At 46.3% G+C, this 22,158-nt stretch overlaps 1 pseudogene; it reads right to left on the bottom strand.

The window, feature by feature from the left end:
- Positions 1–423: 423 nt before the first annotated feature.
- Positions 424–22,158, bottom strand: part of LOC142483163 (uncharacterized) — a 39,329-nt pseudogene continuing 17,594 nt past the window's right edge.

Raw genomic sequence — 22,158 nt, forward strand, 5'->3', positions numbered from 1 at the left:
CACAAACCTCAATACACCCGGGTATACCCGAATTCGTGGGACTAGCCGAGCTCAAATAAAGTGTGTCGCCAGTGTAACAATAATCAGTATACATTCAGGAGAAGGATTTACTGTTATATCATAACATAACCACCATCTGATTCCTTGTCCCACACATATAAATCAATACAAACTCCGCTGGGTATATACTGTTACTTTGCAGCCATGTTAATAAAGGGCAGACAATTTGATGCATATTTAACATGGTATCACTACTTAGAATAAAGTTGGTTTAATTCACAAACTAAGAGTGGCAGCTTATTGGAAATTACACCCTTAAAGAAAGGATGAATATATTCAATAGAGAATGTTACTATCCCCATTAGGAATAAGTATCACTTATATATGTATAGAAAGACATATCTAATTAGAGACAAAGAATGATTATCTTAAATCACACACTGAATTTAATACAGTAACGAACCTCAGAAAGATATAGTCCATCTATGTCTGATAAATAAAGACATAGGAATATCTTAAATCACACTGAATTTAATAAAGAAAGATATATAGTCCATCTATGTCTAATAAATAAAGACCTAGATAGGAATATCTTAAATCACACATATCACTCATAATTTGAATGTAAAGGAAAGAATTTAAATCAACAAATATTGATGAACTACATTTGTTGAAAAAAGACATCTTAAATAATCAGACACATATAGTCCCTCAAATAGTGTATATAGAGGGGAAAGAGATTCACTGTCTAATGTGTCTAATAATTAAAGACACAGATCGGGGTTATCTTAATTTGCACAATTCTTTACTTAAAATCTAATACACAGAGTAATACATATAGCAGTGGGAATATACTGAAACCCCAAATAGTACAATATAACACAGAATCCATAGCATAAACTTAATGCAAAGAGAAGTGTTAAATAGAGATATAACCAATCTCTGAATGTTAAAGACACAGATCTGGTTATCTATAATCACACAAGTTATATTTTATAATCTATATAGAATAGTGCAGATACACAAAGTATGTTACATAGTATACAAACTCAATGTAGAAGAGAAATATTACATCAAGATGTTTCTCAATCAATTGGATTGCGCTTATGGGAACCAATAGAAACAGGGAAGTGCCTATAAAGAAGGTAGGGACAGATATACCCACATTAACTCCTGAAGAAGCCTTAGTGAATTGCACTAAAATATACCCCATAATTAATACAAATTGAATGCATTTTAAACAGTAGAGAATGTGTATCTATGTACGAGGGGGGGAAGGAGTCCAAAGTCGTGACTGTTCAGAGTACAGAGTAGGAGTGAGATTTTGATCAAGAATGGAGCCGGCATCGACAGCAGAGAAGTCTGAGATCTCCCGAGATAAGATGTGATTTCTTACTGAAGCTTTTTCCACATTCAGGGCAGTTTATAGGGTGTCATCCCTGTGTGGATTGTTTGGTGTCTAACAAGATGCGATTTCCGACTGAAGCTTTTCCCACATTCAGAGCAGTTATAGGGCCTCTCCCTTGTGTGGATTCTTTGGTGTGTAACAAGATGCGATTTCCGACTGAAGCTTTTCCCACATTCAGAGCAATCATAAGGCTTCTCCCCTGTGTGGATTCTTTGGTGTGTAACAAGACTTGATTTTTGACAGAAGCTTTTCCCACATTCAGAGCATTTATAAGGTCTCACCCCTGTGTGGATTCTTTGGTGTGTAACAAGAATTGATTTCTGCTTGAAGCTTTTCCCACATTCAGAGCAGTTAAAAGGTCTCACATCTGTGTGGATTCTTTGGTGTGTAACAAGAGCCATTTGTTACTGAAGCTTTTCCCACATTCAGAGCAGTTAGAAAGTCTCACGCCTGTGTGGATTCTTTGGTGTGTAACAAGATGCGATTTCTTAATGAAGCTTTTCCCACATTCAGAGCAGTTATAGGGTCTCTCCCCTGTGTGGATTCTTTGGTGTCTACAAAAACTTGATTGATCATGGAAACTAGTCCCACATTCAGAGCAGTTATAAGGCTTCACCCCTGTGTGGATTCTTTGGTGTGTAACAAGACCTGATTAATGACTGAAGCTTTTCCCACATTCAGAGCAGTTATAAGGCTTCACCCCTGTATGGATTATTTGGTGTTTAACAAGATTTGATTTCTGACTGAAGCTTTTCCCACATTCAGAGCAGTTATAAGGCTTCACCCCTGTGTGGATTATTTGGTGTGTAACAAGATGATATTTCTTATTGAAGCTTTTCCCACATTCAGAGCAGTTATAGGATTTCTTCCCTGTATGGATTATCTGCGGTATAACATTACCGTATGTCCCACAGTAGGGGTTCATGTCTCTGTTCTTTAAACCCTCTCCTTGTCTTGCGGTGTCTGTAAGTTTAGTAAAAGGCTGTTGATGTATAGGAATGCTCTGCCGAGTTTCTGGTAATCTTGTTCCAATTCTCATACAGACTTATGCAATGTTGAAGTCCTTAAAACATATTTCCATTAACCCCTCATGTAATTGGTGTTTGGGACATTTCTTACGTTGCTTCTTGCTCACAGACGAGTCATGTGCTGAAGATACATCTATGGTGAGAAAATGTATTAATGTAACATTGCAATGCATCAGAGAAGATTTGGATGAGAGATATATGTTCATTGAGTTGAACCTTTATAAAATTCTACTCGTGCAACATACTGAACATAATTAAAGCTACATTGTTATCGTTACATTCACCCAGAGGAAGGCAAAAAAAACACCCCAATTAATCATGTTACAATTATGTCTCATAAATGGAAATAAATATTTTCTCCTCACGCCAGTAATAGAAATCACATTACTCCCTGTATCAATGTTCTTCATATATTGTTCTTATCAAATAACTTTTGTTGTACTTTGTGATATATTAACCCTTTAGTGGCTCAAGGGGCCAGCTAGCCATTGGCATCCCACGAGTATCTGACCACTTGTGACGGTAGCTTTGAGACAGGCTATTAATAATACACACCAAAATATAACTGGGTTGAACTGGACGAGACTTAGATATGATAAAATATAATTTATTCCTTGAAAAAGGTGAACACACGAGATATACAAATGACAGACAAAATATGGACACTCACTTAAGATGGAATGATGAAACAGTCACATCTGGACTGGCAGTTCATACAGCAATCTTCATAATCATCAAGACACGAAAGACAATAGCCATAAGCTGAGCCTGGTTCTTATACAATTATTTCCCATTGAACACAACCTAAACCCAGCCCCTCTCATAAATCAGTGGTGAGGTTGACAGTTTTCCTCAGAGTAAAACTCCTCCCACCCAAGGACGTTTAAAAACTGCTTTTCCTATCTAAATAACGTCATAACTTCAGTTCAGTAGTACTTACTGGCACGCGAGCCATATTAATACATTCCGACACGCATGACGCTCCCAATAAGACTAAATATTACAGTGTAATACTAAAATTAAGAGAGATATTAATATCTGTCTCATAGGACCTGCTAAACAGCAGGTGTCTGTAATCATTATTTGCGGCTCGGCCCCCCGCTTACACATATGTAACTTATAGCATGTTCAGCCGAGGACATCTCATAATATTCTTATATTTAATAAGGTCACTCATTGTAGCCCCACTCCTAAATCAGGGGCGTTTGGCCAGTCTACCAAATTGAGTGTCTGGCAGGATACTATGGTTTGTAAGTGTGAGTTTTAACACTCACCAACCACTCCAGCTTCCTAAACATTTGGTCGCATTCCTTAGTAGGCAGGCATCTTTGAGGGTAACTTAAACAAAGGGCTAGAATCACTATTCAACTATTAACCCTTGCCCTCCCGGATGGATTCCAGTGTTTGTGTGGTGCAGTCACTGGAACAGAAACAATACATTTTTACAGGGGAATAAACAGTTGGATGGCTGAAGCAAGGCAAAACCACATTACTGGACTCCAGCCCAGTTAACCCCTTGCTTCCCAGGTGAGAGTAGAGGGTGGCCTAATGGGGTTTAACCCCTGTAATCCTGGGCCAAAACCCCCACACTTGACACCACTAATGACCAAAAATGGGTAAATATACAGCTTACAGTAGACTTAACTTGGTTGATTAAAATAGGAACCGACGTTTCTGCCGTAATTACATCATTTTTCCTGATTTGTGCTACACAGCAATTAAAACAGTTTAACAAAAAGTGCCATACATTATGGTGCAAAAAATCTTCAAAAGAAAATGTAAGAAAAAATATAAATAATATACTTCTCAAGCTTATTGCTGCAGCAAAGGTTATTCCCACCTTTCTCCTAGGGCAGGGATATCCAAACAATGTAATTCCAGCGCACAGCATCAAGAGAGTCGGGTTAATAAAAAATAAAATAATTAAAAATAAAATAAAAGTATATATATACACACACACATATACTGTATATACATACACACACACATATATATACATACACAACTCATCCTTGAAAGGTTGCACCCTCTATTTTTTTAATGCGGTTTAAATAAATTATTTTATTTTTTATTAACCCGACTCTCTTTTTGCTGTGCGCTGGAATTACATTGTTTGGATATCCCTGCCCTAGGAGAAAGGTGGGAATAACCTTTGCTGCAGCAATAAGCTATATATATATATATATATACAGTGTTCGACAAATCACCCAAAAATCTACTCGCCCAACCAAAAAATCTACTCGCCACCTAGTCCCGCCCCCAGTCCACACACATATACTGTATATACATACACACACACATATATATACATACACACCTCATACTTGAAAGGTTGCACCCTCTATTTTTTTAATGCGGTTTAAATAAATTATTTTATTTTTTATTAACCCGACTCTCTTTTTGCTGTGCGCTGGAATTACATTGTTTGGATATCCCTGCCCTATGAGAAAGGTGGGAATAACCTTTGCTGCAGCAATAAGCTATATATATATATACAGTGTTCGACAAATCACCCAAAAATCTACTCGCCCAACCAAAAAATCTACTCGCCACCTAGTCCCGCCCCCAGTCCCGCTTTAAAATAAAATATATAAATAAAATACATTTAATAAATTCCTAGTCAGAACATTCGTTTTTGACATAAATGTATTTATTGTATTACATTATACTACAATTAGTCCTTGTTACGTGTGTGTATTTCTTGAACCCATTAACCAGTGTCTGGACGTCCCCGCTTCACAATATCTAAAGCAGCAATCCCGCCTGGGATCTTACCTGATCCGCAGTCCCTCAATGTCCAGGTACCCTCATTCCCGCAATGTTATACATTGGAGGGGATGTGTTCCCTACCTGTCTTCTGGGTTAGGGGGGGCTCCGATGTCTTCCGTGTGAAGCTTGAGTCAGATCTGGAAGAAAGCAGTATAGGTTATTTCGGTGCAGTATAGGGCAGTTAAGATATATAGGGTTAATAAGAGATCCAGATCCAGAGTGTGAGAGAGTGTGGGAGACAGAGAGAGAGTGTGGGGGAGAGAGAGAGTGTGGGGGAGAGAGAGAGTGTGGGGGAGAGAGAGAGTGTGGGGGAGAAAGAGAGTGTGGGGGAGAAAGAGAGTGTGGGGGAGAAAGAGAGTGTGGGGGAGAAAGAGAGTGTGGGGGAGAAAGAGAGTGTGGGGGAGAGAGAGAGAGTGGGGGCGAGAGAGAGAGTGGGGGAGAGAGAGAGTGTGGGGGAGAGAGAGAGTGTGGGGGGGAGAGAGAGAGTGTGGGGGGGAGAGAGAGAGTGTGGGGAAGAGAGAGAGAGAGTGTGGGAGAGAGAGAGAGTGTGGGAGAGAGAGAGAGAGTGGGAGAGAGAGTGTGTGGGACAGAGAGTGTGTGGGAGAGAGAGTGTGTGGGAGAGAGAGTGTGTGGGAGAGAGAGAGAGTGTGGGTGAGAGAGAGAGAGTGTGGGTGAGAGAGAGAGAGAGTGTGGGTGAGAGAGAGAGAGCGTGGGGGCGAGAGAGAGTGTGGGGGCGAGAGAGAGAAAGTGTGGGGGAGAGAGAGAGAGTGTGGGGGAGAGAGAGAGTGTGGGGGAGAGAGAGAGAGAGTGTGGGGGAGAGAGAGAGAGTGTGGGGGGAGAGAGAGAGAGTGTGGGGGGAGAGAGAGAGAGTGTGGGGGGAGAGAGAGAGAGTGTGGGGGAGAGAGAGAGTGTGGGGGAGAGAGAGAGAGTGTGGGGGAGAGAGAGAGTGTGGGGGAGAGAGAGAGAGTGTGGGGGAGAGAGAGAGTGTGGGGGAGAGAGAAAGTGTGGGGGGGAGAGAGAAAGTGTGGGGGGGAGATAGAGAGTGTGCGGGAGAGAGAGAGAGTGTGGGGGAGAGAGAGAGAGTGTGTGGGGGAGAGAGAGAGCGTGGGGGAGAGAGCGTGGGAGAGAGAGAGCGCGTGGGAGAGAGCGCGCGTGGGAGAGAGAGAGCGCGTGGGAGAGAGAGAGCGAGAGAGTGTGGGGGAGAGAGAGCGAGTGTGGGGGAGAGAGTGTGCGGGAGAGAGAGAGAGAGAGAGTGTGGGGGAGAGAGAGAGTGTGTGGGGGAGAGAGAGAGAGTGTGTGGGGGAGAGAGCGCGTGGGAGAGAGAGCGCGCGTGGGAGAGAGAGAGCGAGAGAGAGAGTGTGTGGGGGAGAGAGAGAGAGTGTGTGGGGGAGAGAGAGAGAGAGAGAGTGTGGGGGAGAGAGAGTGTGTGGGGGAGAGAGAGTGTGTGGGGGAGAGAGAGAGTGTGGGGGAGAGAGAGAGTGTGGGGGAGAGAGAGAGTGTGGGAGAGAGAGTGGGAGAGAGAGAGTGTGGGTGGGGAGAGTGTGGGTGGGGAGAGTGTGGGGGGGAGAGAGTGTGGGGGGGAGAGAGTGTGGGGGGGAGAGAGTGTGGGGGGGAGAGAGTGTGGGGGGGAGAGAGTGTGGGGGGGAGAGGGAGAGTGTGGGGGGAGAGGGAGGGAATGTGGGGGGGAGAGAGAGAGTGTGGGGGGAGAGGGAGCTAATGTGGGGGGGAGAGGGAGGGAGTGTGGGGGGGAGAGGGAGAGAGTGTGGGGGGGGGAGAGGGAGAGAGTGTGGGGGGGGGGGAGAGAGTGTGGGGGGAGAGGGAGGGAATGTGGGGGGGAGAGAGAGAGAGTGTGGGGGGGAGAGAGAGAGAGTGTGGGGGGGAGAGAGAGAGAGTGTGGGGGGGAGAGAGAGAGAGTGTGTGGGGGAGAGAGAGAGAGTGTGGGGGGAGAGAGAGTGTGGGGGGAGAGAGAGTGTGGGGGGGAGAGAGAGTGTGGGGGGAGAGAGTGTGGGGGGAGAGAGAGAGTGTGGGGGGGGAGAGAGAGAGTGTGGGGGGGAGAGAGAGTGTGGGGGGAGAGGGAGAGAGTGTGGGGGGAGAGAGTGTGAGGGGGAGAGAGTGTTGGGGGGAGAGAGTGGGGGGAGGAGAGAGTGGGGGGGAGAGAGAGTGGGGGGGGAGAGAGAGAGAGAGTGTGGGGGAGAGAGAGAGAGAGAGTGTGGGGAGAGAGAGAGAGTGTGGGGGGAGAGAGAGTGTGGGGGGGAGAGAGAGAGTGTGGGGGGGAGAGAGAGAGTGTGGGGGGGAGAGAGTGTGGGGGGGAGAGAGAGAGTGTGGGGGGGAGAGAGAGAGAATGTGGGGGGGAGAGAGAGAGAGTGTGGGGGGGAGAGAGAGAGAGTGTGGGGGGAGAGAGAGAGAGTGTGGGGGGGAGAGAGAGAGAGTGTGGGGGGGAGAGAGAGCGAGTGTGGGGGGGAGAGAGAGCGAGTGTGGGGGGGAGAGAGAGAGAGTGTGGGGGGAGAGAGAGAGAGAGTGTGGGGGGAGAGAGAGAGAGTGTGGGGGGAGAGAGAGTGTGGGGGGAGAGAGAGTGTGGGGGGAGAGAGAGTGTGGGGGGGAGAGAGTGTGGGGGGGAGAGAGAGTGTGGGGGGGAGAGAGAGAGTTTGGGGGGGAGAGAGAGAGTTTGGGGGGGAGAGAGTGTGGGGGTGAGAGAGAGAGTGTGGGGGGGAGAGAGAGTGTGGGGGGGAGAGAGAGTGGAGAGACAGAGGGGGGAGACACAGAGGGGAGAAACGGTGGGTGACACACACAGAGGGTGGGTGATACACAGAGAGAGAGAGAGGGTGGGTGACTGACTGGGGCGGGGGTGACTGACTGGGGGGGGTGGCCTGACTGGGGGGGGGGAGGCATGACTGACTGGGGGGGGGGGGTGACTGATTGGGGGGGGGGGGTGACTGACTGGGGGGGGGGGGTGACGGGGTGACTGACTGGGGTGACGGGGTGACTAGAATAAAAGAATAAAACACGATATTAGTGTATCATGTCCACATTGGGGGATTGGGGGGAAAAAAAGGGGAGGGGGGGAGTGGGAAGGGGGAGTAGGGGGGTGGGGTAGGAGTGGACGGTGGTGGGATGGATGGTGGGTTCCCACTAACTAATCACAGAATACATAGAATATATGGATCCAGTGACTCACACGGGCTTGTGTGGTGTCTCTCCCTCAACGCTGACTGGTGTGGGTAAATACAGACTCATATACTGGAGTCTCAGATATACATTAAACTCACACGGCCTGATGTGAGTCCTTGCCCTCAGAGGGTAATGTCCTGTATGGATGGTGTCCTGTTGTTTCAGCAGAGTTGTCCCCCGATGGGTGTGGTGTGTGAGTGTCTCCTCTCCCCGTATCCCAAATGACCAAAAAGAAATGTGCAAACCAAAAGTCAAAATGAATTAAAAGGTCTTTAATGGGTTAACAGTGAAGACATGTGCATACACTATGCATACATGTTGTGGTGCTTAAAAGGTATAAAACAATATATGACACGATAACACAACGAACTAAACAGTATGTGATGTACTGAAGCAAACACAAAAAAGGACTCTCACACTAAACGAATATACAAAATCACTTGCCCAGCATCATCCGCTCAGAGCACTCCTGCACGATCTCCTCCTCCGTTTTTTGCTCCAACTGGCGCGACCGGCAGCGGAACCGGAAAGGGGGATCTGAACCGGATGTCCTGCAGTGTGCTGGGTCCCTCTGTCAATGAGCTCCGGCAGGGAACTACGCGTTTCGCAATAAGCTTCGTCAGGTTCCTGCCGGATGCTCATTGTGTGCTGCATTTATAGGTGCCCCCATTAGTTTAATTGGAGAAACACCTGGATTAGGGGCATGGTTTAAATTTAGACGGTTATATCTCTTTATAGGAGCTACCTTTGGAAGCCCCTAATGTCAGGGAGGGATAGTGATATGTGCCTGTACATATAAATAATGGGTTAGATAAGCATATATTAAAATTAGATAAGCATATATTAAAATAAATCAATACATTATAAAAACTACATTTTAAAAAATACTTAGAGATGATCATTGTATTTGTCCTTAGAAGCATTTTAAGTTTAATAAAAAACGGTGGAAATTGGAATTTGATTGGGGTATTTGTGTGATTTGGAATCTTTTAGTTCCTCCGTGTGCAGTATTTTTAAAACCATTCTCTGTTGGTTAAAATCTTTACATATGTAATACAATAGTGCCACCATGTGGCTGGATGTGAAAATTACCTCAACACTGTCATAACCTAATGGTAAAAGTTAAGCAATCTTGGTAGTGTGGCACACATCCCTTTAAAGTAACTTAAAAATGTGCCAGAGTGTATTACAGCAAAAAATATATTTATGTGACAAAAGTTATAACGAATTACATATTTGACGGAAAAAATATAATATTATTATTATCAAGATGGTTAAAAAACCTTACTGTTTATAGCCACTACATCTGACATACACTGGCGACACACTTTATTCGAGCTTGGCTAGTCCCACGAATTCGGGTATACCCGGGTGTATTGAGGTTTGTGACTGTTTTCTGCCCGAGTACATTGAGTTATTTTCCAAGCAGGGATTGAAGCATTTTATTCCCGCTGGCTGCAATACTGCACAGTATATATATATAAACTGCATTACAATTCATGAATTTATGCCATCTGGTAGACACGCGAAGCATTGCAGCCTATTAAATCCTAATCATTATCATTTAACAGATCAGCCGCCCATCAGCCAGGCATGAACCCAGGCTGGGAAGGCAAATGCAACGGGGCTTGTCAGAGGTTAGGAGTGGCGCATTCCAGGTATCTGCCAGGTACATACCGGGTATTTGCTCGAATAAAGTGTGTCGGTGCAGTAAGGGTAGAACAACCTAGACACCCAAAATCTTGGTTTCCTCATTCAGCTATCTAAAATGTACCACTCAATATCTCCGTGTTAGTTAAAAGATATTTCAAATGCTGCCACCAAGTGGCCGCATATCGAAATTGCTACTTCAAAACCCTAATATTATCTCTACCCACACTGTGGATAGTGCGGTATTCAGTTAAGTGTAGAGTCATTGTTTAAAATATATTGCAAAAGTATATTCCAGCGGATGACGAGAGTATATCAAATATGCATGAGCATGGGTTTACACAGACATTTGATATTAGAAAAATACTTGTATAGGTGATTTCGACGCGGAGCTCTCATGTGGTGAAAAAGTTCAAAATGTTCAAAACGTATAGTCCAGATTCTTCATAACTCCTTTCTAACTTCAATTCATGTTGCAGAGGTTGTCGCGATAGTATGTATCATTTCTGGTCCTCAAGGGTTGGTTCGAGGTAGATTCATATTTGGGACGTGCGCCCTATTGGAGATTGGAGAGGAAGTGGATCAGTGTGTGTTAAAACAAAGAGGTAGATGTAAATGAAATTTAACAAAATAAAATAAAATAGTAGATGTTATAGAATAGTAGATGTTTATAAAATATTAAAAAATAAAAGTTGTTTAAAAATTGTTTAAAAATGGGGGATTTGGAGCAGATTGATGGGTGTTCAGAGAAAGGCTGCAATGTCTATCTCTACATTGAGGCCTGTGGGTACCAGGCTTTTCAATTTGTAGATCCAAAACGTTTCTTTTCTTGATAGAGATGTCAGTCTGTCGCCTCCCCTCCAATGTGGGGGGACTACTTCAATGCCCCTAAATTCAAGGCCCGACGGATCTCCTTGGTGATGTAGTGCGAAATGCTTAGAGACACTATGTGTCATTAGTTTCCGTCTGATATTCCCTTATATTCCCATATATTCGTTTAGTGTGAGAGTCCTTTTTTGTGTTTGCTTCAGTACATCACATTGTGTTATCGTGTCATATATTGTTTTATACCTTTTAAGCACCACAACATGTATGCATAGTGTATGCACATGTCTTCACTGTTAACCCATTAAAGACCTTTTAATTCATTTTGACTTTTGGTTTGCACATTTCTTTTTGGTCATTTGGGATACGGGGAGAGGAGACACTCACACACCACACCCATCGGGGGACAACACTGCTGAAACAACTGGACACCATCCATACAGGACATTACCCTCTGAAGGCAAGGACTCACATCAGGCCGTGTGAGTTTAATGTATATCTGAGACTCCAGTATATGAGTCTGTATTTACCCACACCAGTCAGCGTTGAGGGAGAGACACCACACAAGCCCGTGTGAGTCACTGGATCCATATATTCTATGTATTCTGTGATTAGTTAGTGGGAACCCACCATCCATCCCACCACCGTCCACTCCTACCCCACCCCTCTACTCCCCCTTCCCACTCCCCCCTCCCTTAATACTGCATCCGGATCCACTATATCCGTGAAGTCCACGAGGTTCGCGCTGACCATCTTCACACCACTACTGCCACGCTGAGAAGGACACGGGATTCCCTTCTCCAAGGTCAAGCAGCAACCACAAAATCAACTAAAAGGGCCAGTATATGTTTTTCTACACACCCTTTTGCACCACAAACACCAAAATCATATTTTATATTTTATCATTTTTTAACAGAGTAAGGCGTTACAACAACTTTTTAAGCCACAAAATTTAGGGAGCGCCCCAGTCCAAATAACCTCCAGACTTCTCTAATCCCATCCTGGTGGCAGCACCCCACATTAGAAATCTCAACATGGAAGTAGCAACCATAGAGATAGAAGATATGGTCGAAATCAAGGAGAGTGTTTTCACAAAAAGAATTTTTAGAAGTAACAACATAGAGAACAAAATGAGAGAAATTGAGTCAGCGGAAATGGGAGACTTAGAAACAATAAATAATGAATTCGATAAACTAGAGAATTTACTTAAGAAGGAGACCAAAAAGGTCTGGGACAAAGTCTACCTAGAAAAATACATTGACATCAAACGTATTCCTAGGGGTTTACGGTTTGATAAAAAAATCATCCTTTGAATTAGCAGATGTAGAATACAATGTACAATGGGAGGAAGCTATGGATGCCTGTTCATTCACTTTAATGAAACTTATCATTAAACACCATACAAAGACACTAATAGAAATTGACCGAGAAGTCACACTAATTCAGAAAAGATTAGAAACCTCTATAGATAATCCCACCTTCATAAGTAGGGACAGAAAACTAGCGGATGAAATAGACGCCATAGAAAAAAACCTGATAGAGTCAAAGAACAAAAAATTCAGACGAGACGAGGAAGATTATGTAGTGGGGTCAAACCCCAAATGGCAACGGGTCTCACTAGTCCCACCTAGCACCCCAAGGGATAGGAAAATGTTCGAATATAGGAGTAGAGAAGATAGTAATAAAAACCAGAATTCAAGATCCAACACATTAAGCTATCCAACGAATCCAGAGAGGCATAAGAACTATCCCAAATATGAAAACAATAAGAATGTATCATTTAATAAAGAGGCTAGACAAATTCCACCAAGAAGGCAGGAGGCGGGTGTCCTAGAAACCCCTAGAGAGAATAAAGAAACTAAAACGCACACTATTGAAGACACAGGAAGCCACAAAAGGGACGAGGCAAAGAAAAATGATAGAGACAGAGAAGAACATTGGCAGGACAATAAATACTATTCTAAAGCAAAAGAGTATCACGAAAGGTATCACACTGCTAAGCCAACAACATATAACTACAGAACTAGATCACCACTTGAACGCCGTGATAACAGGTATGAGAAAGAAAGGAGCAGAGATAGGGACCACAGATCACCTTACAAACACTATGGGTCAAATCGGGAATACAGAGAGAGACGCTATGAGAGAGAAGAAAGCCAAAGGAGACACTACCGGTCACCCCACAAACAATATAGGGACCAGAGCCCAAGACGGGAACGCAAATCACCTTACAGGGAACAGAGGCAAACATACAGAGAAAGACATGATAAGGAGCAAGGTCACGTGAGAGAACAACGATCACCCAGACCACATACAGGTCATTTTTTAGAACAGGCCCAAGTAGCAAAACCACCACCAATAGCCACCCAGAATAGCACTCTAGTGGTAGAAGAACAGAAAGAAATAGAAACACCAAACACAAAACTCAGAAAAAGACCACACGAGGAAAGCGGGGAGGAAGAAGGACACAGGAAAAGAGCAGCGATGTAAACAATATATTTAATCTAAGTAAAAAAGAACTCAACATAGATGAATGTAAGCTTATAAAAAAGGGGCTGAATTTCGCGCCAGTTGCTAAGGCGAATAGTTTTAATCTGTATATAGACGCACACAAATACATCAGACAGCTTACGTTTAAAAAAAAAATTCTTTCCAAAGACGCACAAACTAGGGAGATAGTAAGTAATGATATGAACATAAACATAGAGAGTGATTTTAAACATTCAAATCTTAAAAACAAGTCCAAATTCTATCCTAGCTGGGCAAAAGGCCATAATCTAGAAGTGTTCCACCAAAAAATCCAGGAAGACTTTGACAAACTGACCTCAGGTACGACAAAGATAACGAAGAACAATTTAACACTAAAAGAGAAAATCGCTTTGCAAAACTTAGAGAAAGATAAGGATATCATATTCAAACAAGCAGACAAAGGGGGGGGGGGGGTTGTCATTATGGACACTGAATATTATAAGGGAGAAGCAGAGAGGATATTATCTGACGACATCACCTATGCACGTCTTAAGACGAATCCGCATAAAGAATTCTGTATAGAATTCCTCACCCTACTAGACAAAGGCAGTACAACAGGAGTCCTAAATGAAAAAGAATACGACTATTTAAATATAAAATTCCCAGTTATGCCGATATTTTATTTTTTACCCAAAATACATAAGGATATTAAAGCACCACCAGGGAGACCCATCATCTCTGGGATAGGCTCACTCACGTCGCGACTATCGGAATATATAGATGGTTTTCTACAACCATATGTTGCGGAGATGCGGTCCTATCTAAGAGATACCACGCAAATTCTTAATGTATTAGAACAGGTAATTTGGCAAGATGACTACAAAATGTGCACTTGTGATGTAACTTCATTATACACATCCATAAAACACGACGATGGAATTGAAGCCATCAATAGGACATTAACAAAAGACCCAACTGTTAAAATAGAACAAAGACGCTTCATTTTAGAAAGTATCAATTTTATTCTGAAGCATAACCTTTTTAAATTTGATGGAACATATTTCCTACAAAAATGTGGCACAGCGATGGGTACGAAATTCGCACCAAGTTATGCCAATCTGTTCATGGACAATTGGGAGACCGATACCATCTGGTCAGAGCATGAATTTGGTGCGGATCTCGTGCTGTGGCGAAGATACATCGATGATGTGTTTTTCATCTGGAAAGGTAGTAGTGAAAACTTGAACCATTTCTTAAACTATATTAATACGAATGAGAGGAACTTGGCTTTTACAACTTGCATAGGAAATAACACGGTAGACTTCTTAGACCTTACTATTTACATAGAAGACACCAAACTAAAGACTAAAACTTTCTTCAAAAAAGTGGACTGTAACAACTACCTACTTAACACTAGCTGCCACCACAAAAAATGGTTAAAGAACATACCCCCAGGACAGTTTCGTCGAATTAGGAGAAACTGTAGCGATGACCATATTTATAGGGAACAATCCAATATTCTTAAGAAGCGTTTCATTGCTAAAAACTATGATAACGATAAGATGGATATAGCAATAAGAGAAGTAGGGGAGCTCAAACGTAGTGAAATCCTTAAAACTAATCCACCTAAGCCCAAAGAAGAGTTCAGCATCGCTTTCTTAACACAGTTTAGTCAGGATGCAGGAAGCATACAACAGATCCTGAATAAACACTGGCATCTCCTACAGGGAGACCCCACCCTGAAAGAGTACCTCCCAGAAAAACCGAAAGTCATCTATAAAAGGGCAGATAACATCAAAAGAAAGTTAGCACCAAGCCTCTTTAAAATGGAGAATAGAACAACAGGCCAGGACTCAAACTGGCTACAAACAGCCAAAGGTTTCCATAGATGTAATACATGCAAAGCATGCAAACAGGGAAGTAAGGAAAAAATTCAGTTCAGCTCTAATACAACAGGAGAACAGTTCAAAACCGGCAGCTTCATTAATTGCAAATCAGAATTCGTAGTCTACCTTTTAAACTGCCCCTGTGGACTCCAATATGTAGGGCGCACCAGTCGACCCCTGCGGGTGCGTATTTTGGAACACCTAGGGAATATCAGACGGAAACTAATGACACATAGTGTCTCTAAGCATTTCGCACTACATCACCAAGGAGATCCGTCGGGCCTTGAATTTAGGGGCATTGAAGTAGTCCCCCCACATTGGAGGGGAGGCGACAGACTGACATCTCTATCAAGAAAAGAAACGTTTTGGATCTACAAATTGAAAAGCCTGGTACCCACAGGCCTCAATGTAGAGATAGACATTGCAGCCTTTCTCTGAACACCCATCAATCTGCTCCAAATCCCCCATTTTTAAACAATTTTTAAACAACTTTTATTTTTTAATATTTTATAAACATCTACTATTCTATAACATCTACTATTTTATTTTATTTTGTTAAATTTCATTTACATCTACCTCTTTGTTTTAACACACACTGATCCACTTCCTCTCCAATCTCCAATAGGGCGCACGTCCCAAATATGAATCTACCTCGAACCAACCCTTGAGGACCAGAAATGATGCATACCATTGCGACAACCTCTGCAACATGAATTGAAGTTAGAAAGGAGTTATGAAGAATCTGGACTATACGTTTTGAACATTTTGAACTTTTTCACCACATGAGAGCTCCGCGTCGAAATCACCTATACAAGTATTTTTCTAATATCAAATGTCTGTGTAAACCCATGCTCATGCATATTTGATATACTCTCGTCATCCGCTGGAATATACTTTTGCAATATATTTTAAACAATGACTCTACACTTAACTGAATACCGCACTATCCACAGTGTGGTAGAGATAATATTAGGGGTTTGAAGTAGCAATTTCGATATGCGGCCACTTGGTGGCAGCATTGTATTACAAATGAAATATCTTTTAACTAACACGGAGATATTGAGTGGTACATTTTAGATAGCTGAATGAGGAAACCAAGATTTTGGGTGTCTAGGTTGTTCTACCCTTATGTCAGATGTAGTGGCTATAAACAGTAAGGTTTTTTAACCATCTTGATAATAATAATATTATATTTTTTCCGTCACATATGTAATTCGTTATAACTTTTGTCACATAAATATATTTTTTGCTGTAATACACTCTGGCACATTTTTAAGTTACTTTAAAGGGATGTGTGCCACACTACCAAGATTGCTTAACTTTTACCATTAGGTTATGACAGTGTTGAGGTAATTTTCACATCCAGCCACATGGTGGCACTATTGTATTACATATGTAAAGATTTTAACCAACAGAGAATGGTTTTAAAAATACTGCACACGGAGGAACTAAAAGATTCCAAATCACACAAATACCCCAATCAAATTCCAATTTCCACCGTTTTTTATTAAACTTAAAATGCTTCTAAGGACAAATACAATGATCATCTCTAAGTATTTTTTAAAATGTAGTTTTTATAATGTATTGATTTATTTTAATATATGCTTATCTAATTTTAATATATGCTTATCTAACCCATTATTTATATGTACAGGCACATCTCACTATCCCTGACATTAGGGGCTTCCAAAGGTAGCTCCTATAAAGAGATATAACCGTCCTTTTTTGTGTTTGCTTCAGTACATCACATACTGTTTAGTTCATTGTGTTATCGCGTCATATATTGTTTTATATCTTTTAAGCACCACACCATGTATGCATAGTGTATGCACATGTCTTCACTCTTAACCCATTAAAGACCTTTTAATTAATTTTGACTTTTGGTTTGCACATTGCTTTTTGGTCATTTGGGATACGGGGAGAGGAGACACTCACACACCACACCCATCGGGGGACAACTCTGCTGAAACAACAGGACACCATCCATACAGGACATTACCCTCTGAGGGCAAGGACTCACATCAGGCCGTGTGAGTTTAATGTATATCTGAGACTCCAGTATATGAGTCTGTATTTACCCACACCAGTCAGCGTTGAGGGAGAGACACCACACAAGCCCGTGTGAGTCACTGGATCCATATATTCTATGTATTCTGTGATTAGTTAGTGGGAACCCACCATCCATCCCACCACCGTCCACTCCTACCCCACCCCCCTACACCCCCTTCCCACTCCCCCCCTCCCCTTTTTTTCCCCCCAATCCCCCAATGTGGACATGATACACTAATATCGTGTTTTATTCTTTTTTTCTTGTCTTAATACTGCATCCGGATCCACTATATCCGTGAGGTCCACGAGGTTCGCGCTGACCATCTTCACACCACTACTGCCACGCTGAGAAGGACACGGGATTCCCTTCTCCAAGGTCAAGCAGCAACCACAAAATCAACTAAAAGGGCCAGTATATGTTTTTCTACACACCCTTTTGCACCACAAACACCAAAATCATATTTTATATTTTATCATTTTTTAACAGAGTAAGGCGTTACAACAACTTTTTAAGCCACAAAATTTAGGGAGCGCCCCAGTCCAAATAACCTCCGTGACGGGGTGACTGACTGGGGTGACTGACTGGGGTGACACACACACACACTCTCCCATGCATGCATGCACACACATACACACACTCTCCCATGCATGCACACGCACATACACACACACACACGACAGGGGGTAGAAGAGGAAAGGCCGCACGACCGAGCACCACCACTGACCCGCTCGCTCCCCCCCCCCCCCCCCGCGACCATCTCCCGCCCTGCGCGGACAGCCACGGGACAGTGGAGAAGCGGAGACAAAGTAGGTAAGGGGGGGAAAACCCCCGCTACCATCTCCAGCCCCGCGCAGGGATCAGGCGAAGCGGCGCGGGAAGCCGGGGTAAGCGTGGAACACCCCCACTACCATCACTCGCCCCCCAAGGGTATCGCGGGAAGCCGGGGTAAGTGGGGAAGCCCCCCACTACCATCACCCGCCCCCCAAGGGTATCGCGGGGAACATCCCCACTACCATCACCAGCCCCGCCGCGGGTATCGCGGGAAGCCGGGGAACACCCACTACCATCACCCAAGGATCGGGGGAAGCCGGGGGGGGGGGGGGAAGGGGGGGGGGACACCTCTGCCCCGCGCGGGAAGCCGGGGTAAGCGGGGGCCGGGGAGAGAAGGGGGAACACCCACGCTACCATATCCAGCCACGCGCGGGTATCGGGGGTTGGGGGGAGAAAGGGGGAACTGCAGGAGGCAGGGAAGGAGCAGAGGGGATGGAGGATTGGAGAGTACTTACGCTCGTACTCTCCAACAGATCTCCGTCCAGAAAAAATGGCCATTCGTTGGGGGCCGGCTCATATAGAGCCTGGCCGCGCGCCCACAAAGCCTGGGAGCGCGCGCCAATCAGCAGTCAGGTAGGGGGAGTTTTTTTTTTTTTGTTTGTTTCAGGCAGCTAGAGCGGGAAAATTTCAGCGCGAGCAGGGAAATTTAAAAAAATAAACACGTGTGCTGCTTGGGCCAATATTTACTCGCCCAGGGGTTAAATCCACCCGCCCCGGGCGTGTAAATGTATAGGATTGTCGAACACTGTATATATATATATATATATATGTGTGTGTGCGTGTGCGTTTGTGTGTGTGTGTGTGTGTATGAGCAGAGCAGTGACGTCACCAGCTCCCCAAGCAGGAGCGCCGGGTGTCCTGGCTATTTCGCAAGCTCACGCGGGGAGTGCTGCGGGCAAGTTGAGCGCGCTTCAAAGTCTCTTTTTTTAAAGCCTGGGTGAAAACTGAACTCGGCAAGCACAGCGCGGTCAGCACGCTCAGCGCTAGCGTGGCCGCAGCCTAAGTGATGAGTAAAATACTTTCCCGCAGCTCCTGCGCTGACTCGCTTGCTACATACAGTTGCTTGCTTGCTGGATAGCGCAGTTGTGGGGATAATAATGCCGCGGCCGTGGGTTTGATCCCCACACCGGCCATTCTGCAGCTTTCTTTGCATTTGTTCTGTGTTTTATAAAAGGTTACGAGGATGTAAAAGTTTAAATTGATAAACATACCATGAATCGCTCCCTAGAGTCGTCTCAATCAGCGCTGCTCCCTTCCCCCGTTACCACACGAGAACGCTGGGAAATTAAGGGATTTATCTCAGTATAGTGAAATATTAGGAACATTTTGTATGGAGCAGAATAATTAGCACAGGGAAAATAACAGGAAAATAAAGTCCATCATAAGCACAATTTTTCAAATATTTAATCTACATTCTTAGGCCGCGCATATAGTACTGGCGACGTCGCCCGAAAACAGAAGCATTGCCGCCGCGTGCACTTATAAGTGCAAAGCGACGTCGCCGTTGCGGAAACTGGTAGCCGGCAAAATTAGATTTTTCAAGGGCCGTCACGTCACGTCACTTGAACAAATCAAATTGCCGGAATCCCGCACTGCCGCCGCCCGGCGAAACATAACTTTTGCCGGTGGCGACGGCGTCGTCACCCGTCGTGTCGCCATCGACGGCACTATAGGAACAGCCTTAATCATTTCTTCTCTCCCTTACTGTGCCTCTCTCTCCCCCTCACTGTGCCTCTCTCTCCCCATCACTGTGCCTCTCTCTCCCCATCACTGTGCCTCTCTCTCCCATCACTGTGCCTCTCTCTCCCATCACTGTGCCTCTCCCGCTCGCCTCACTGTGCCTCTCCCCCTCCCCTCACTGTGCCTCCCCCCGTCCCCTCACTGTGCCTCTCCCGTCCCTCTCCCCCTCCCCTCACTGTGCCTCTTTTTCCCCCTCCCCTCACTGCGCACCTCTTCCCCCTCCCCTCACTGCGCCTCTCTCCCCCTCCCCTCACTGCTTCTATACCCCCTTCCCCCACTCCCCTCACTGTGCCTCTCCCCCTCCCCTTGCTGCGCCTCTCTCCCCCTCCCCTCACTGTGCCTCTCTCCTCCCTCCCCTCACTGTGCCTCTCACCCCCTCCCCTGACTGTGCCTCTATCCCCCCCTGACTGTGCCTCTATCCCCCCCTCACTGTGCCTCTATCCCCCCCTCACTGTGCCTCAATCCCCCCCTCACTGTGCCTCTCTCCTCCCTTCCCTCACTGTGCCTCTCTCCTCCCTTCCCTCACTGTGCCTCTCTCCTCCCTCCCTTCACCCCCTCCCCTCACTGTGCCTCTCACCCCCCTCCCCTCACTGTGCCTCTCCCCCCCTCACTGTGCCTCTCCCCCCTCCCCTCACTGTGCCTTTCCTCCTTCCCTCACTGTGCCTCTCTCCTCCTTCCCTCAATGTGCAACTCTCCTCCCCTCCCCTCACTGTGCCTCTCTCCTCCCTTCCCTCACTGAGCCTCTCTCTCTCCTCCATCCCTCACTGTGCCTCTCTGCCCCTCCCCTCACTGTGCCTCTCCCCCCTTTCCTCACTCTCCCCTCCTTTCACTGTGCCTCTCTCCCCCTCACTGTGCCTCTCTCCCCTCTCCGTGCCTCGCTCCCCTCTCCCTGTGCCTCTCCCCTCCCCGTGCTTCTCCCCCTCCCCTCACTGTGCCTCTTTCCCCTCCCCTCCCCTCACTGTGCCTCTCCCCCTCCTCTTTGTGCATTCCTCCCCCCTCCCCTCACTGTGCCTCTCTCTCCCCATTCCCTCACTGTGCCTCTCCCCCCTTTCCTCACTCTCCCCCTCCCCTCACTGTGCCTCTCTCCCTCCCCTAAATGTGCCTCTCTCCCCTCACTGTGCCTCTCCCCCTCCCCTCACTGTGCCTCTCTCCCTCCCCTCACTGTGCCTCTCTCCCCTCACTGTGCCTCTCCCCCTCCCCTCACTGTGCCTCTCTCCCCTTCCCCTCACTGTGCCTCTCTCCCCTTCCCTCACTGTGCCTCTCCCCCCTCCCCTCACTGTGCCTCTCCCCCCTCCCCTCACTGTGCCTCTCTCCCCTCACTGTGCCTCTCCCCCCTCCCCTCACTGTGCTTCTCTCCCTTCTCCTCACTGTGCCTCTCTCCGCCCCTCCCCTCACTGTGCCTCTCTCCCCACCTCACTGTGCCTCTCTCCCCCCTCCCCTCACTGTGCCTCTCTCCCCTCACTGTGCCTCTGTCCCCCCGTCCCCTCACTGTGCCTCGCTCCCCCCTCCCCTCACTGTGCCTCGCTCCCCCCTCCCCTCACTGTGCCTCTCTCCCCCACTCCCCTCACTGTGCCTCTCTCCCCCCTTCCCTCACTTTGCCTCTCTCCCCCCCCTCACTGTGCCTCTCTCCCCCCTCCCCTCACTGTGCCTCTCTCCCCCCTCACTGTGCCTCCTCCCCCCTCCCCCTCACTGTGCCTCTCTCCCCTCTCCGTGCCTCGCTCCCCTCTCCCTGTGCCTCTCCCCTCCCCGTGCCTCTCCCCTCCCCGTGCTTCTCCCCCTCCCCTCACTGTGCCTCTTTCCCCTCCCCTCCCCTCACTGTGCCTCTCTCCCCCTCCTCATTGTGCATTCCTCCCCCCTCCCCTCACTGTGCCTCTCTCTCCCCATTCCCTCACTGTGCCTCTCCCCCCTTTCCTCACTCTCCCCCTCCCCTCACTGTGCCTCTCTCCCTCCCCTAAATGTGCCTCTCTCCCCTCACTGTGCCTCTCCCCCTCCCCTCACTGTGCCTCTCTCCCTCCCCTCACTGTGCCTCTCTCCCTCCCCTCACTGTGCCTCTCTCCCTCCCCTCACTGTGCCTCTCTCCCTCCCCTCACTGTGCCTCTCTCCCTCCCCTCACTGTGCCTCTCTCCCCTCACTGTGCCTCTCCCCCTCCCCTCACTGTGCCTCTCTCCCCTTCCCCTCACTGTGCCTCCCCCCCTCCCCTCACTGTGCCTCTCTCCCCTCACTGTGCCTCTCCCCCCTCCCCTCACTGTGCTTCTCTCCCTTCTCCTCACTGTGCCTCTCTCCGCCCCTCCCCTCACTGTGCCTCTCTCCCCACCTCACTGTGCCTCTCTCCCC

Source organism: Ascaphus truei, unplaced genomic scaffold (genome assembly GCF_040206685.1).
Source record: "Ascaphus truei isolate aAscTru1 unplaced genomic scaffold, aAscTru1.hap1 HAP1_SCAFFOLD_303, whole genome shotgun sequence".
Classification (NCBI taxonomy): domain Eukaryota; kingdom Metazoa; phylum Chordata; class Amphibia; order Anura; family Ascaphidae; genus Ascaphus; species Ascaphus truei.